Source organism: Octopus sinensis, linkage group LG3 (assembly GCF_006345805.1).
Source record: "Octopus sinensis linkage group LG3, ASM634580v1, whole genome shotgun sequence".
NCBI classification, from domain to species: Eukaryota; Metazoa; Mollusca; class Cephalopoda; order Octopoda; family Octopodidae; genus Octopus; species Octopus sinensis.
This window is the reverse complement of record NC_042999.1, coordinates 102,103,777-102,119,363: the sequence shown is the minus strand read 5'-3', so window position 1 is coordinate 102,119,363 and position 15,587 is coordinate 102,103,777. Positions and strand designations below refer to the sequence as shown.

General features: G+C 37.3%; 1 protein-coding gene and 1 long non-coding RNA gene across 2 annotated transcripts in view; one reads left to right on the top strand and one right to left on the bottom strand.

Annotated features, from left to right (window-relative positions):
* LOC115209736 (tumor necrosis factor receptor superfamily member 16-like) overlaps positions 1-15,587 on the top strand; it is a 147,828-nt gene that overhangs the window by 24,090 nt on the left and 108,151 nt on the right. The window lies entirely within an intron of this gene.
* The window catches only part of LOC118762531, an 18,260-nt gene continuing 13,295 nt past the window's right edge, over positions 10,623-15,587 (bottom strand). Inside the window, exon 3 of the long non-coding RNA XR_004998287.1 lies at positions 10,623-10,632. This is a non-coding gene — a long non-coding RNA (uncharacterized LOC118762531). The remainder of the gene's footprint in view (positions 10,633-15,587) is intronic.

Sequence of the window (15,587 nt, the reverse complement as noted above, 5' to 3'; positions counted from 1 at the left end):
AAATGTGTGCGCGCAGAATTTTCTATGCATGCATATAATAGTTGTTTCACATCTGCGTATCCTTCTTTATATGTATCCGTGCGCGCGTGCGTATGCACGTATAGTTTCCAATCGGTTCAGTTTATATGCATGGCGATGTGTATTCATGCATGTGTATAAATATACAATTTATTCTCGATGAGTCTAAATACATTGTTGTTGTCGTTACTTCCCGTATCAATCCTGATCTAGATGACCAATGTCCGTGGGCGTTTCAACCGTGATATTCCCATTATCTTTTTTAAAGACAAAACTAAGTGACTTCGGCGTGATTTCAATACGAAACTGTGAAATTATCCAAAAAGACAAAAAAGAAAAAAAAAATCAACATACGTGGCATGTAGCCTTGGGTTCAGTCCCACTGCCCGGCATCTTGGGGAAGTGTCTTCTACTAAAGCTCTGGGCGTTGTGAGTGGATTTGGTAGACGGAAACTGAAAGAAGCCTGTTGTGTGGTGTGTGTGTGTGTGTGAAAGGGTGCGCGTGCATGCCTTTGCTTGCATTTGTCCACCACCACCTCGTGACCACCGGTGTTAGTTTGTTTACTTACCATCAGTTAGCGGTTTGGCAAAAGATACCGATAGAATAAGTGCCAGGCTGAAGAAAAAAAATAATACGTACTTGGATCGATTTGTTTGACCAAAATTCTTCAGGGCGGTGCCCCAGCATAGCCGCAGTCCAGTGACTCAAACAAGTGAAAGGTAAAACTCACTCGCAAGCAAGTATGATCTGGTAGTTCGGACCACGATTTCACTAATTGCTTTGGGTATCTATGTAACCGCGAGTAGACAGATACCCTCTCTCACGAGTAGACGTATACCTTTTCTTGCCTTTGACCAGCAGAACAACAAGAATGTGACAGATGGAGGAAGGAGCGAACTGCCCAGGCAGTTGGCTGGTACTCATTTTCAGCCGAGTGGATTGGTGCAACGAGGAACAATGTATACAATGCGCCACCCGATTCTGAAATCGAACCCACGACTTTCTGATTGTGAGCTCAATATTTTTATAGCTACTAGGCCACGTGCACTTTTTCATAGTGGTCTAATAACTACCACAACACATATTAATTCTACCACCCATCAACTATGTATATTTCTTTTTTCTTTTTTTCATTTACTTTTTGTTTCATTTGTGGAGGAGCGTGGCTTAGTGGTTAGGGTGTCAGCATCATGATCGTAAGATTGTAGTTTCGATTCCTGGACCGGGCGGCGCGTTGTGTTCTTGAGCAAAACACTTCATTTCACGTTGCTCCAGTCCACTCAGCTAGCAAAAATGAGTAACGCTGCAATGGACTGGCATCCCGTCCAGTTGGGAAACACATATGCCATAAAAACCAAGAAACCGGGCCCATGAGTTTGGCTAGGCTTTAAAAGGGCGCATTTATTATTACCTTTTGTTTCATTCATTAAACTGCGACCATGCTGGGGCACCGCCTTGGAAGATTTTTTAGTTTACCAAACCGGCCTCATTACTTATTTTTCAAGCTTGGTTCTTATTCTGTCGGTCTCTTTTGCCAAACCTACAATTGACGGAAGCGTAAACAAGCTAACACCGGTTGTCAAGCCGTGGTGGTGGACAAGCACAAGCACGCACATTTATACGACGTATATCAATACACTTTCCGTTTGTAAAATTAGGTCGAGGCTATAGTAAAAGACTCTTGCCAAAAGGGTTGAACCCGAAACCACATGGTTACAGAGCGAGCTTCTCAACTACACAGTCATGCCTGCGCCTATATACCTCTACATTTTACATTTTAAACCAGATGACAAGTATATTTAAAAAAAAAAAACAGCAAAAATTTATTTAAAAAAACCAAACAAAATGCGAATACTCGGATTTGATTCTCTTTTGTATCATTCATGTTCCTATTCAAATATTTTTTGATTATTTGTGTTCTTTAAATATGTCTCTAAATGGTTATAATAAACAGTACAAGCGAGATATTAAATTCCTATTTATTCATAAAAGTTAAGTGTTGTACTACCAATACTATTTTATTATTCCTCACTTTTATTTATTATATTTTATTCATGTATTAAATATACGTCTGTTTTTTTTAACGTCACCATGTTGTTTAAAGCTCATCGCCATATTATTTTTGCCACCTTCATGAGAGTCCATATTGAGGGCAATCTCTTTATTTATTTATTTATTTTGCTTTCAGTTATATAGCTGTATTCGGTGTATTTTTGGTTTTTGTTTCTTTTTTCTATGTGTATGTGTTTGTTATTATTTCTCTCCTTTTGAAGAGACGGTCATTGCTTTGAAGTCTGTGTCATTATTGTTGTTATTATTTTATTTTATTGCTGCTTCTTCCGGAATACCAGGTTGAAGTTATATAAAAAAAAAGTAACAATAAAAAGAAACAATATAAAAAAAATAAATTCAAGCTCATAAAAAAGAGAGAAAAAAAAGCCTTGTTTTCGTCCAGATTGGAAGTTGCTGATTTTGGCGGCAGCGTTGATGTTGCTACTGCTGGTGCTGCTGGTTGTTGTCACTTAAATTATTATTGTTTTTCTTATTATTATTGCTGTTGTTATTATTAACGTTAGCGTTGTTGTTGTTGTTATTATTATTATCAACATCCTCATCATTATCATTTATAACCTCGAGTCAGTGAGATAGACTAAGCTGGGAGGAGGAAGGGGAGAGCTAAGAAATATAGACACGCACACAACGCGCTCGCGCACAACCCCATACATACATGCATACACACACACATACAAACTTATATATAGGCGAGTACACGCATGACCACAAAGCTGATCAAATAAACGGTGGAGAGTGATGTTGCTTAATAGCTGAAAACACTATGGTTGAATAAATGTATGAATGAGTAACGAGATATAGAAATAATAAAAAGGGAGAGCGGGAAAGGAGTCTCAGTTGAAATGGAAAACCTGGCAGAAGGGCAATGAGCAGCAGTAATGGCTAGAGCTGGAGAACAGAGTAACAATTATAAACATGAGTCCGAGGAAAGCGGTGGCGCTTAGAGTCGGCGATAAATAAATAGATAAAAAAATAATTAAGAAAAGTTTGCAAATTTAGATGCATGTCTCATATGTGTACTGTGAATTACAAAACTTCGACTGCCTGAGATTATTTCTGCGATTAGTTGGCAAAAGCTCCCTCTAAGTTTGTTTAAAATCTAAAAGAGTTATTGTTTATCGTTTAATTTTTACTTGTTTCACTCATTGAACTGTGACTCTGCTTTGAAAGGATTTAAGTCGAACAAATCGCCTTTTTTTTCTTCTTTTTTGAAGTCCAGTACTTATTCGATCGATTCTTATTCCGAACCTCTAGGTTACGGGGACGTAAACAAACCAACACTGGTTATCAAGCAGTGGGGGCGGGCGAGGACAAAAGCACACGCACACAAAGGTACACACTTATACATTTATATGACGGACTTAGAGACAGTTTCTGAATACCCAAGACTTTGGTCTCTTCGGGGCTATGATTGAAAGCATTTGCCCAAGTTACCGTTCAGTGGGACTGAACCCGAAACTACGTGGTTGCTAAGTGAGCTTCTTAACCACAGCCCTAAACAATGTAGATAAGGGTGGATCCTGTCTTTAAAACCAGCTGGTGACACCAGTAGACATGTTTCGGTCTTGTTAGATCCCACCAGGGAAGTATAAGTATCAGTTGCCGGTCATATGCCAAAATTAAAAAGAAAACAAAAAGTTATCTGAGTACATTGTCTTTGTCTAATGACCATATTAATGTTATTGGTTTTAAACTTTGGCACAAGGCCAGCAATTTCGAGGGAGGGGTAAGTTAATTACATCGACCCCAGTGCTCGACCGGGACTTACTTTATCGACTCCGAAAGGATGAAAGGTAAAATCGATCCCAGCAGAATTTGAACACATAACATAAAGACGAACGAAATGTCGCTAAGTGCATTGCCCGGCGTGCTAACGTTTCTTATTTCTTTATTGCCCACAAGGGGCTAAACATAGAGTTGACAAACAAGGATAGACAAAGGGATTAAGTCGATTACATCGACCCCAGTGCATTACTGGTACTTAATCTATCGACCCCGAAAAGGATGAAAGGCAAAGTCGACCTCGGTGGAATTTGAACTCAGAACGTAGCGGCAGACGAAATACCTATTTCTTTACTACCCACAAGGGGCTACACACAGAGGGGACAAACGGATTAAGTCGATTACATCGACCCCAGTGCGTAACTGGTGCTTATTTAATCGACCCCGAAAGGATGAAAGGCAAAGTCGACCTCGGCGGAATTTGAACTCAGAACGTAAAGGTAGACGAAATATCACTAAACATTTCGCCCGGCGTGCTAACGATTCTGCCAGTTCATCGCCTTAATGATCATTTTAATGTTACTGCTGTTACACCTGTGTGCATACCTACTCAATCCGGCTAAAGATAACGGGTCTGAGTGGAGAGATAATATTCTTACGATGCTCATGTAGTAATTTTCTTGAGTATTGTAGATATGTATGTTTGTTTGGGATGATTACGCATGGAGTTGATACTGTAAGGACTGTAGCTTGCTGCAGTAACCACTCTGCTCTTCACATGGGAACAGCCTGTGAAGAATTCTTTTTCAGTTTATTATTTATTGTGGAAAGATTGCGATGTAGTTTGTAACCTAATGTTTCCTTTTCTTATCGGTCATACGTACCAGATGTAACGTTTCATGATTTGAACATTGTCAATCGGCTTATCGTTCTTTCTTTTCTTTTTCTTTGTCCATCTCCACACATGCATTCGCGTACCAACAAACATACATATAATGCTACTAGCAGTATCGCCCGGCGTTGCTCGGTTTGTAAGGGAAATAACTATATAAGCATTTTTAGAGAGTTATAGCCAAAAAATATCAAAAAAAAAATGCATTGAAAATGGAAAAAAAATTATGGTAAATTTTTTTTTAATCGTTGACTCATCGTAGACATTTTTAGAGAGTTATTTCCCTTATATAATAGCGAAAAAATGCATTAAAATGGGAAAAAATGATGGTAAATTGTTTTTTAAATCGTAGACTCATCGTAGACGCGCGCTAATACCCAGAAGGGCTCGATATGAATCACGACTATAAGATACCCGGTTTTGGTTAAACTGCACCGCAAAATGTGGGAGTAGTTAGGAATCTAAATCGTAGGAGACAGACACACAACTTCTCTTTTATATATAAAGATATCTTGAATAGTGTGTAGACTAAGATTCTCATTGACCGATCTTTGTATGTTATTACAGTTACTTTATTCAATTACGGTCAAGGGTTTAATTATTAAACCACTGCGCCAAAGCGACATATTAAAGTTTAATACGTCGCCTTCGTGCAGTGGATAGCACAGTTATAAGGTTTACAGAAGACACGGCGTTCGAATTTCGCGTGCCTGTTTGCTGTCTTATTCGTCTGTATAAGCAGTGACCTGACCGGACAAAATGTTTGGTGGCATCTTGTTCGTCTATACGTTCTGAGTTCAAAATCTGCCGAGGTCGACTTTGCCTTTCATCCTTTCGGGACTGATAAATTAAATACCTATTTCTTTATTACCCACAAGGGGCTAAACATAGAGGGGACAAACAGATTAAGTCGATTATATCGACCCCCAATGCGTAACTGGTACTTAATTTATCGACCCCGAAAGGGTCGACCTCGGCGGAATTTGAACTCAGAACGTATACCAGTTGAGTACTGGAGTCGATGTGATCGACTTACCCATACCTAAAAATTTCAATCCTTATGCTTTTAGTTTATAGTAAGATAGGATTATGTGTATGTGTAATTATCTCCGTTTAGTGTTGACTATCGGAAAAACTTGTCATAACTTGCTTGAAGACCCAGTGCACCCACAGGTGAAATTCAAAGTAGTAATAGACTCGACCAATATATATATATGAGAGAGAGAGAGAGAGAGAGAATATACCCGGCAAGGAATCGGCAAAACCATAGTTTAAAAAAAAATGTGTATATTATTTAGTACATCTCTTGGCCAAACAATATGTACCTATGTACACATACGTAAATATGTGTGCGTGCGCACATTCGTAGCTACGCAGTCGCAATTTTATTCGACTACGCCGCACCCCACCTACTTCTGCTACTAATGAAGTTGACCCTTACTATTGAAGGCTGCTTGACATTACTTGATTTCGACAACGGTTAATTAAATCAACCCAAGCGGAACGTGTTTCTCCTCACTACACACATAAATACCATTATATTCTTATCTACAGACACTAATATACCGACTTGCACAAACACACTAACACCACAATAAGCAAATAGACATATCTATTAAGGTTATTCATATCTATGAATTACCTCTAGGAATATCTTGAACTATCGTCTGTCTCCTCCCACCACCTTATATCTGAGCCTCCCAGTTTATCTCTTTCTCCTACTTTTTTTTGCATACATCTATATTTATATATTTATATATATATATACATATGTGTGTGTGTATATATGTATGCATATAGCTCCTCCCACCACTATCTCCACCTTTTCTTCTTTCTGAGCAGACAGACATTAGTATCACTCCCCCCTCCACCTTACTCCTTGATGAATGTGTTGACCTTCTGCTGATGACATGGAATTGACAGTTGTTAATTGTCGTGACAGCGTATTTATATACCCATCGCCCTTCTCTCCCCATATTTCTTATTCTTCTACTTCTTTATTCTACTTTTTCTTTTCCTTCAACTTGTATTTCTTCCTCTGATTTAGCCTGTGTTTCTTCTCTAAACTAGGTGATCGTTACTTATATGGAATGTACACATACTTTACAATATATATATATATATATATGACAAATTAAACTTAAATGTTGAAGTGAATCGAACGGCTTTTGTGTGTTTCTTAAATGGCTTACAAACACCTTCCACGCTGCAATTGTTTTCGTTTCAGCACACGATCTCAAATCAAGTCACTTGCTATGCGAGTACATCTCCGTAATATATATATATATATATATATATATATATATATATATATTATATATATATATATATATAATATATATAACATAAGGGACGTTAGCCATCCGAATATGGCTAGGGACAGGGCAGGGCGGTGGGGGTGTTACTTGATGCATTTAGCCCCAGGCGATCATCAACGTCACCAGAAGGGCTGACGCCATCACAGCCCTTCTGGTGACGTTGATGATCGCCTGGGGCTAAATGCATCAGTAACACCCCCACCGCCCTGCCCTGTCCCTAGCCATATTCGGATGGCTAACGTCCCTTATGTTATGGAGCAGTTACTGTATATACCTCGTTTAGAGAATTATTATTGCTATATATATATATATATATATATATAAAGAGAAGAAAAGAACATTTACAAAACAATACCGACTTCTGTACACAGGTATGGCTATGTGGTAAGAAGTTCGCTTCCCAGCCATGTTTTCGGGTTCAGTCCCACTGTGTATCACGTTGGGCAGGTGTCTTCTACGACAGTCTCAGGTCGACCAATATTTTGTGAATGGATTTAGTCGACAGAAACTGAAAGAGGCATTGTGTGTGTGAATTCAATTTGGATATAAAACTTGTAGTTTACTTTACCAAGCTCATCTACAAGTATCGGCTAACAAATGCTACCATTTATATATATATATATATATATATAATATATATATATATATATATATATATATATATATAATATATATATATATATATATATATATATATATATATATATATAACAATTGCAGCGTGGAAGGTGTTTACAAGCCATTTAAGAAACACACAAAAACTGTTAGATTCACTTCAAAATTTTAATTTAATTTGTCAAAATATTTCCGTCGCTTTGAGACGAAAATATTTTTACAAATTAAATTTAAACGTTGAAGTGAATCTAACGGATTTTCTGTTTCTTAAATGGCTTATAAACACCTTCCACGCTGCAATTGTTTCCGTTCCAGCACACGATCTCAGATCAAGTCACTTGCTATGCAAGTACATTTCCGTAATATATATATCATCATCATCGTTTAGCGTCCGTTTTCCATGCTAGCATATATATATATATATAATCAAAATAACAGGATATCCAGAGGTGATGCAGTACGACCGTTTATAGCGGTTCCATTTAATTGAACAATGCAACCATTGCATCAATTTAAATGCAGGGCTACTCTCAGCTGCATAAATAAATGGAATTTTTTAATCAGTGTGTCCAACTGATATAATTTTACTTAAATACTCAAATAGAACAAGAACATAGACAAAGTCTATGCTACCACTACTGTAGCTTAGAATATACTAGACGTCAAGAAAAGTATGAGAGTTTGTTGGGGGTCATAGCTTGTAAGGGATTTTGGTTAAGTTTTAATTTATTTGTCTTTCCAATCGGTTTTGCACTGGGTATTAAACCGGATGTTAGATAATACACACACGTGTGTGTAAATATATATATATATATAGATATATATATATATATATATATATATATATATATATAGATATATATACACCATAAATCCTCGAGTATAATCCGCATTTTCCCCCACAAAATTTAAAGGTCAAAATCCCTAGTGCGTACTATATACGTAGTTAAAAATGAAAATTATTTTCTAAGAAATGTCCCAGTCTCTGCTGTCCGGTAATGTTTATTCAGACGCATTTTGTGATGTCGGGTGCGAAAATATCTTAAGCTAAGCCTGAAAGCAATGAAGTCATAAAAGACTCATCCATAACTTGCAGTAAGCAACATTTATTAAACGTTATTACTGTTATTTCTTTATTTTCTGCTAACAAAATGCACACAAAAGCTACACGTTTGCATTATGTTATATATACAATAATAATAAAGGACGTTACCGTATACATTTTTACAAACCAAGGACGTTATATAGACCTAACGTTTCTGCCAAGCTCGCTGCCTTACTTTGAAATACTTATTACGAGATATTTTGAAGCGCGAACAATAAAATTAGCAATAACGAACGGGGACGTGCACAAAGAATATATTAGTTTGACGCTCAGAGATTTTGACGTTTCGATCATAACTCTTCGTCGGAAAGGAAAAAAGGAAAAGTCCAAAGAAGAGGAACAAATCACCAACAGCCGGTGTGTAATTATATATGTATATATTGAAAACCAGGGTAAGTTGTGCCTGTCATAATATTAAAGTAGATATTTAATGATTTTTCTTGCGTTAAATTAGCATCTATAGTTTGAACTGGAAACCCTTTACCGTTTTATATTTAATAATTAATATATAAAATTTTGGTCTGCCCACGTTATGAGAGAATGAGAGAGAAAGAGAAATGCGTTTACTCATACATTATATTTTCGTGAAATGGTACTTTATTTCCCCAACCCTTTTGGTTAGAACTAAATCTTACAGTAGTACACGAGACGCATATTTTCATGTTTCATCAGTTGTATCGATCCGAAGAATGATCATTCCTGTAAGGAGGATGAAATGCAAAAGAACTCCAACGGTACTTGAACGGAGCATTTCTAGATTAAATTTCAACTTCCGTCTAGCCATCCATCCATCTATCTGTCTGTCTGTCTATCTACCCGTCTAGTTAGCTTATGGTAGTGAAAAGTGTAGAGCAAAATATAAACGCTCGCGAAACCCAGATGGCAAGATTGTTATTTTTCTCCAGACAACTTTGATCCGGTAGACCTATGATCAAACGCATTCCAACAACGACCATCTTGTCTTTTTTCTCTTAAAACCAGTGAACCCAGGTTCACACTTTTCATAGTTTCCTTATTCTTTAAAACTAGGTTGTTAGTTCTCAAATGATGCACCGCAGATGTTTTAAAATATAATTCAAAGCTTAAGAAAATCTATGCTAATTAATAATGGCTGGGTTTCTTGAAACACTATTAGTCATAATTTTATTATACAAAAGTATGACAAATAAAACCAAATAAGCAGTAATTTTCTATATTTTTTCTAAATTGTCAGCTTTAGAATAGAGTTTTAAAAATTTTCTATGCAGAGTGCCAGTAAATTTTTTTATTTGATCTTCATTGAACTGCGATGAGAAGGTTATTTTTGGAACCCTTTGAACGTGATTTATAGAAGTTTTGTCTGCTACTTTTTAGCAGGTCGAGCGACTATATAGATTACTCTCCTCTTTTAGCAGCTAAGGGGTTTCAAGATGTCATTTAGGGACACTTCACATACGCATAGTAAAGTATTTGTAAACTTGCTGGCTTATTTTCAGCATTAAGTCCTCGTTACCAACAGGACCACATGCAGGGTGTCATTGCATTTCTACACTGATCTAAAGTGTGAAAGAACAAGGGTAATTTTTGATTAAAAAGGATTTCTCGATATGTAACAACCCCTCGAATTATTATACTTCTCAGAGCTCTCGGTCTTACTTGTTCTGGTTGATTATGTGAGAGCGGACAGCAACTTGTTGCCAGAGGTCTCACAAGGTCTCTTTCCGCAAATTTTAAGTTTTGGTATCTGGATGTTAACTTATCGTGGAAGACACTCAACATCCAAGCACCAATCTCAAAATCCTAGCTGTCCCCAATAGAGCAGTTTTTTAGGGCTTGCTCTGTCCTCATGTCGATTCCAATTTCTCCGACATTATCATTATCATTATCATTATTATTCCTCGGTCTCCCCCTTGGAAACATATAAGTCCCCTAATGCTTAGTCACAATAAACAAATACATCAGAGATAGACAGAACACTATCAAAGGATTATCCATTATGGGATTTAGTTTCAACCCTCCCGTTTCTAGGTTCAAATACTAACGGAGTTCGGATCTTTTCTATTCTGAAGCCAGTTTTTTCAAATTTTTCCTACTGAACCAAACAATTTGAAACTTCGTATACTGGTAGAATGTGTCAAAAGTAAACTTAATTGTAAACCAGAATGAAAACGGAATTGTAACTTCTAAGTTTAACGTTGTTTAATAATTAGAATTTTAACCAATGATATTCCGTCATTCGGCTTTATTTACTCCGTCTCGACCACCAATTTCGTGACGTATTAAACATCTTAAATGTAAACAAGCGTGTGTGAAGAGACAGAGAGTAATGTGTGAAAGAGAGAGATAACTGAAATTTTTTACTCGATGTATGTGTATATGTATGTCTGCATGTATGTGTGTGTGTATGTATGTGTAAGTATGTGTGTGTGTGTGTATGTATGTGTGTGTGTATGTATGTATGGCCGATTCATCGTAATTACGATGAATCGGCCATACATACATAGATACATACACACACACACATACATGCAGACATACATATACACATACACCGAGTAAAAAATTTCAGTTATCTCTCTCTTTCACACATTACTCTCTCTGTCTCTTCACACACACTAACAGAAGCACTTCACTTACACAACATACTGTCTCCCACACCCCATCAAACACACACACACACACACACATGTACATCAATGCTTCCCATAGACGGTAACTTCAAAGACAAACTTCCCTCGTCATAAAATCGCTTCCTCTTAGTCTCTTTCGCTCTCATTACTTATGTAAAAAAATAAAAGTTTTTTACGGAAATCGACGGAAAACTTGTCACAAAAGCGCTTTCTACGTCACACTAATAGAATGCAGTCAAGTTTTACACATGAAAACAAACAATCTGATTGGTTAAAATTCGCAGTTTTAATCTACGATTAAAGTCATAAAATAGATTTTTCTCAAATAAACTAGTTCCAACCTGTGTCTTGTTTTGCTAGACTCTATCAGCATACGAAGTTTCAGATTATTTAGTTAAGTAGAAAGATCTGTGGTCCTGGCTTCAGAATTGAAAAGATCCCGGAGTTCTGTTAACATTAGTCCAGTGGTGTCATCGTGACAAGATATACCTACATCTCCTGACACTCTTTTCTTCTTTTTCTCCTTGCTCCTTTTCCTCATAATATTTCCTCTTCCTCTTTTTTCTTTCGGTAATCGGTTTTATTGGCTCCCTCCTTTTTCACTCCACTTACTAAGTTGATTCTATGTCCATAGGAAAGGAATCAGTTTTTGGTGTAGCCTTTGCAATATATTCGCTATTTAATCATTTTTTTCCCCCCAACAAGCCTCTCTTTAGTCCTTGGTAGACAAGTTTGAATTCTCACTTTTATCTGTTTCAACTCGTCCCACCACCGCTGTCAACAACTACCTTTTCCACAATAATCAGCAGCAGTTACCACCACTGTAAACACTGTTACCACTACTATTCACCATCGTCGTCGTCATAATCACTCACCACACTACCCCCACCGTTGCCGTTAATACTATTTCCTAGTCTTTAGAAGCAAGCTTGTTTGAATTATAAGGGTGTGGGGTGCATTTCGGGTGGGTTTGCATTCATTACGACTTCAAACTGCAATGCAAATAATTGGTTCCCCTTATTAAAAAGGCAAACAACAAAAGTGGTAGGGCGTATGGCCGGATAGAGGAAAGACGAGGGGGTTTAGAAGCGGGGGGAGGAAGTACAAGGGGAGCTGGTGGAATAGAAATAAAGAGAAGGAAAGGAAGGGGAACAGATGGGGGTTGGCTGGTATTAGATGTGAAAGGCAGTTGGTGGTAGGGGTTTGGTGTCAGATTGCAACTTCGATAACATATTCAACGAAAGAACATTAAAGAGCGTTCGAACCAGAACCGTGTGTATGTGTGTGTGTGTGTAAATGTAGTAAAGTGTTAATGTACGATAGTGTTGAAGGTGCGGTGAGTGAAGGGCAGAGGTAGTCGTTAACTTCATAATTGATAACAGCCTTTCTAAAGTTGTATGATTGGTCAAATCGACGGGTTTTTTTTTTCTTTCTTTCATTTTTAATCTATAAGGAAGGGTTTGCCAAGAAGTTACATTATTATTAATTGAAACTGAGAACGGTTTCGAGTTCAAATTCCGTTAGGGTCAACTTTTGCCTTTCAACTTTCCGGGATCGATAAAAAAAGGTAGCATTGAAGTACTGAGGTCGGTTTAATCATCTAGTCCTTCAGCCGCCAATAAAATACTTACGGCCAAGTTGGAAATAATTGTTCGAAATGCTCTGAATTCAAGTCCCGCCGAAATCAACTTTATCTTTCTTCCTTCCTTAGATATCGATAAGTATCAGCCAAGTACTGGAATCGATATAATCGGTCTTCAACCCTTTCCTCAAATGTGAAGCTCTGTCTCCATTCATATAAACAAACCGTTGTTTAATTCAGAGGGTAGTAGGTTGCAGTTTTAGAGGAGTGGTGAGCAAAATGCTTTGATGTATTTAGTTGCATCCCTTCACTGAAGTCGAATTTCTTTATCAACATTTTGAGGCGGATAAAATTATTTTTAGCTTGTGGTCGACCCTGATGAAACAGACCTATGATGAAAGAAATCATAACAGGAACCATTTTCTTCTTTGTACAAAGAATTCAGCACCAACGCATCCATTTCTAAGATGATTGTGTGGATTGAAAGAGGCTTGATTACTATTTCTAGCAGGCCCGGTGATAACAGAGAGGCTCCGTTGCTGGTTCGGTCGATATAATCGACTGTTGCTGCTTTCTATATTTAAAGTAGATTTAGCTGTTATTCCTAAAAGGTCGAGCTTGCTGACTATATTAAAAATAATTATTTTGCAGGAAGTTTGGGCGGTATATTAAGCAGAATCATTAGAGCGTCAGACAAAAAAAAACAACAAATTCTTTGCGATATTTGTTCTGGCTTTTTATGTTCTATCTTACCATAGTAAACTTTGCCTTTGATCTCTCCGGGGTAGATAAAATTAAGTAGCAGTCAAATACTGGGAGGTGTTTCATTAACTAACACCATCCCCTAAAATTACTGGTTCCATACCCATATTTAGTCAGTTCTCTCCGTGCCATAAGGCACATAAGACCGCAAGATAATCTTTTCAACCAGTTCTGCTTTCTGTCACTGTTCTGGTCTCATTCCATCCGACTTTCTCGTCTACTTTCCTTATCCAATGCCTTCGCCGCGTGGTGTTAGAGCGCCCTGCGGCTCTTTTTCTCCCTCAAGATGCAACATTAGTACCACCATACAGTACCACCACTGTGAGGCACCTTCGGCATGTATCTTCTAATATAGCCTCAGGCCGATCAAAGCGCTGTGAGTGAATTTGGAAGACGGAACTGAAAGCAGCCCGTCGTGTATATATATATATATATATATATATATATATATATATATATATATATATATATACGTCCAGGCTTGCTGATGAATACAGAGGTATGAAATCACAGGTGATACAAGTCCATATTTTTAAATGTCTTACTTTGAAAAATTGCATTCGGTGGGATTAGTAAAACTTTTGGTAGAAATGACTAATTTTGTCCCTCTTAGCGTGTGGCATGTATGTATATAATGCCCTCTATATATATATATATATATATATATATATATATATATATATATATATATATAAATAAGCAACAGGATATCAAGTAGTAATGCAATACGACCGTTTCCACCGCTCCATTTAATTGAACAATGCAATCATTGCTTCAATTTAGATGCATTGCTATATATATACATATATGTGTGTGTGTGTTTGTCCACCACCACCGTTTGACAACGGGTGTTGGTGTGTTTGCGTCCCCATAGCTTAGCAGTTCGACAAAAGAAACGATAGAAAAAGTACCATACTTTAAAAAAAGTCCTGGGGTCGATTTATTCAACTAAAAACTCAAGGCGGTGCCCCAGCATGGCTGAAGTCAAATGACTGAAACAAGTAAAAGGTGATGATAAATGGGAAAAAATATGGTTGATTGCTTAGGTAGAAGAAATTTCTAGGGCTATATGCAAAATAATTAAGGAAACAGAATTAACCGAGGCGTTGTATAGAAGATACAAAGTATACTCTGCTGTTTCAATGAGAAACAACGCTGAGAAAAGTACAGTTTAAATAATAGTCTTGAAATCCGAACTATTACGAAACTGTTACACGTCAATAGCCTGGCGCGTGGATTTGTGGTTAGGGTATTCGGTTTACGATCGTAAGGTCGTGAGTTCGATTCCCGACAGCGCATTGTGTCCTTGAGTAAGACACTTTATTTCACGTTGCTCAAGTCCACTCAGCTGGTAAAACGAGTTGTATCTGTAATTCAAAAGGGCCAGTCTTGTCACACTCAGAACTATGTTACGGCTACGCGCGTCTATGGAGTGCTCAGCCATTTGCACATTAATTTCACGAGCTGGCTATTCCATTGATCGAAAGAGGATCTTTTCAATCTCAGTCACAGATTTTTAAATTAATTTTTTTTAACCAAACAGTTTGAAACTTCGGATACTAGTTGAATGTGTCACGCAGAACACTGTAGCTTTTTTTCGGCTAAATTCACGTCATTGATTGGTTAAAATTATCCAAATACGACAACTTGAACACGAAATAACTTCTAAAATACAAAGTTTTGTCAAAAACGTTAAGAGTAAACCGTGTTCTACGTGACACATTCAACCAGTATTCGATTGAAAAAATCCTCCAAATCATCGTCGTAATCGAATGGAACATTCATCGTCGTAATCGACGGAGAGCCACGCTAATACTCTGGTCCAATTAACGCTGATGATGATTGCCAAAGTCCCGATAGGAATTCAATCTGAAGAGATTAAATAAATGT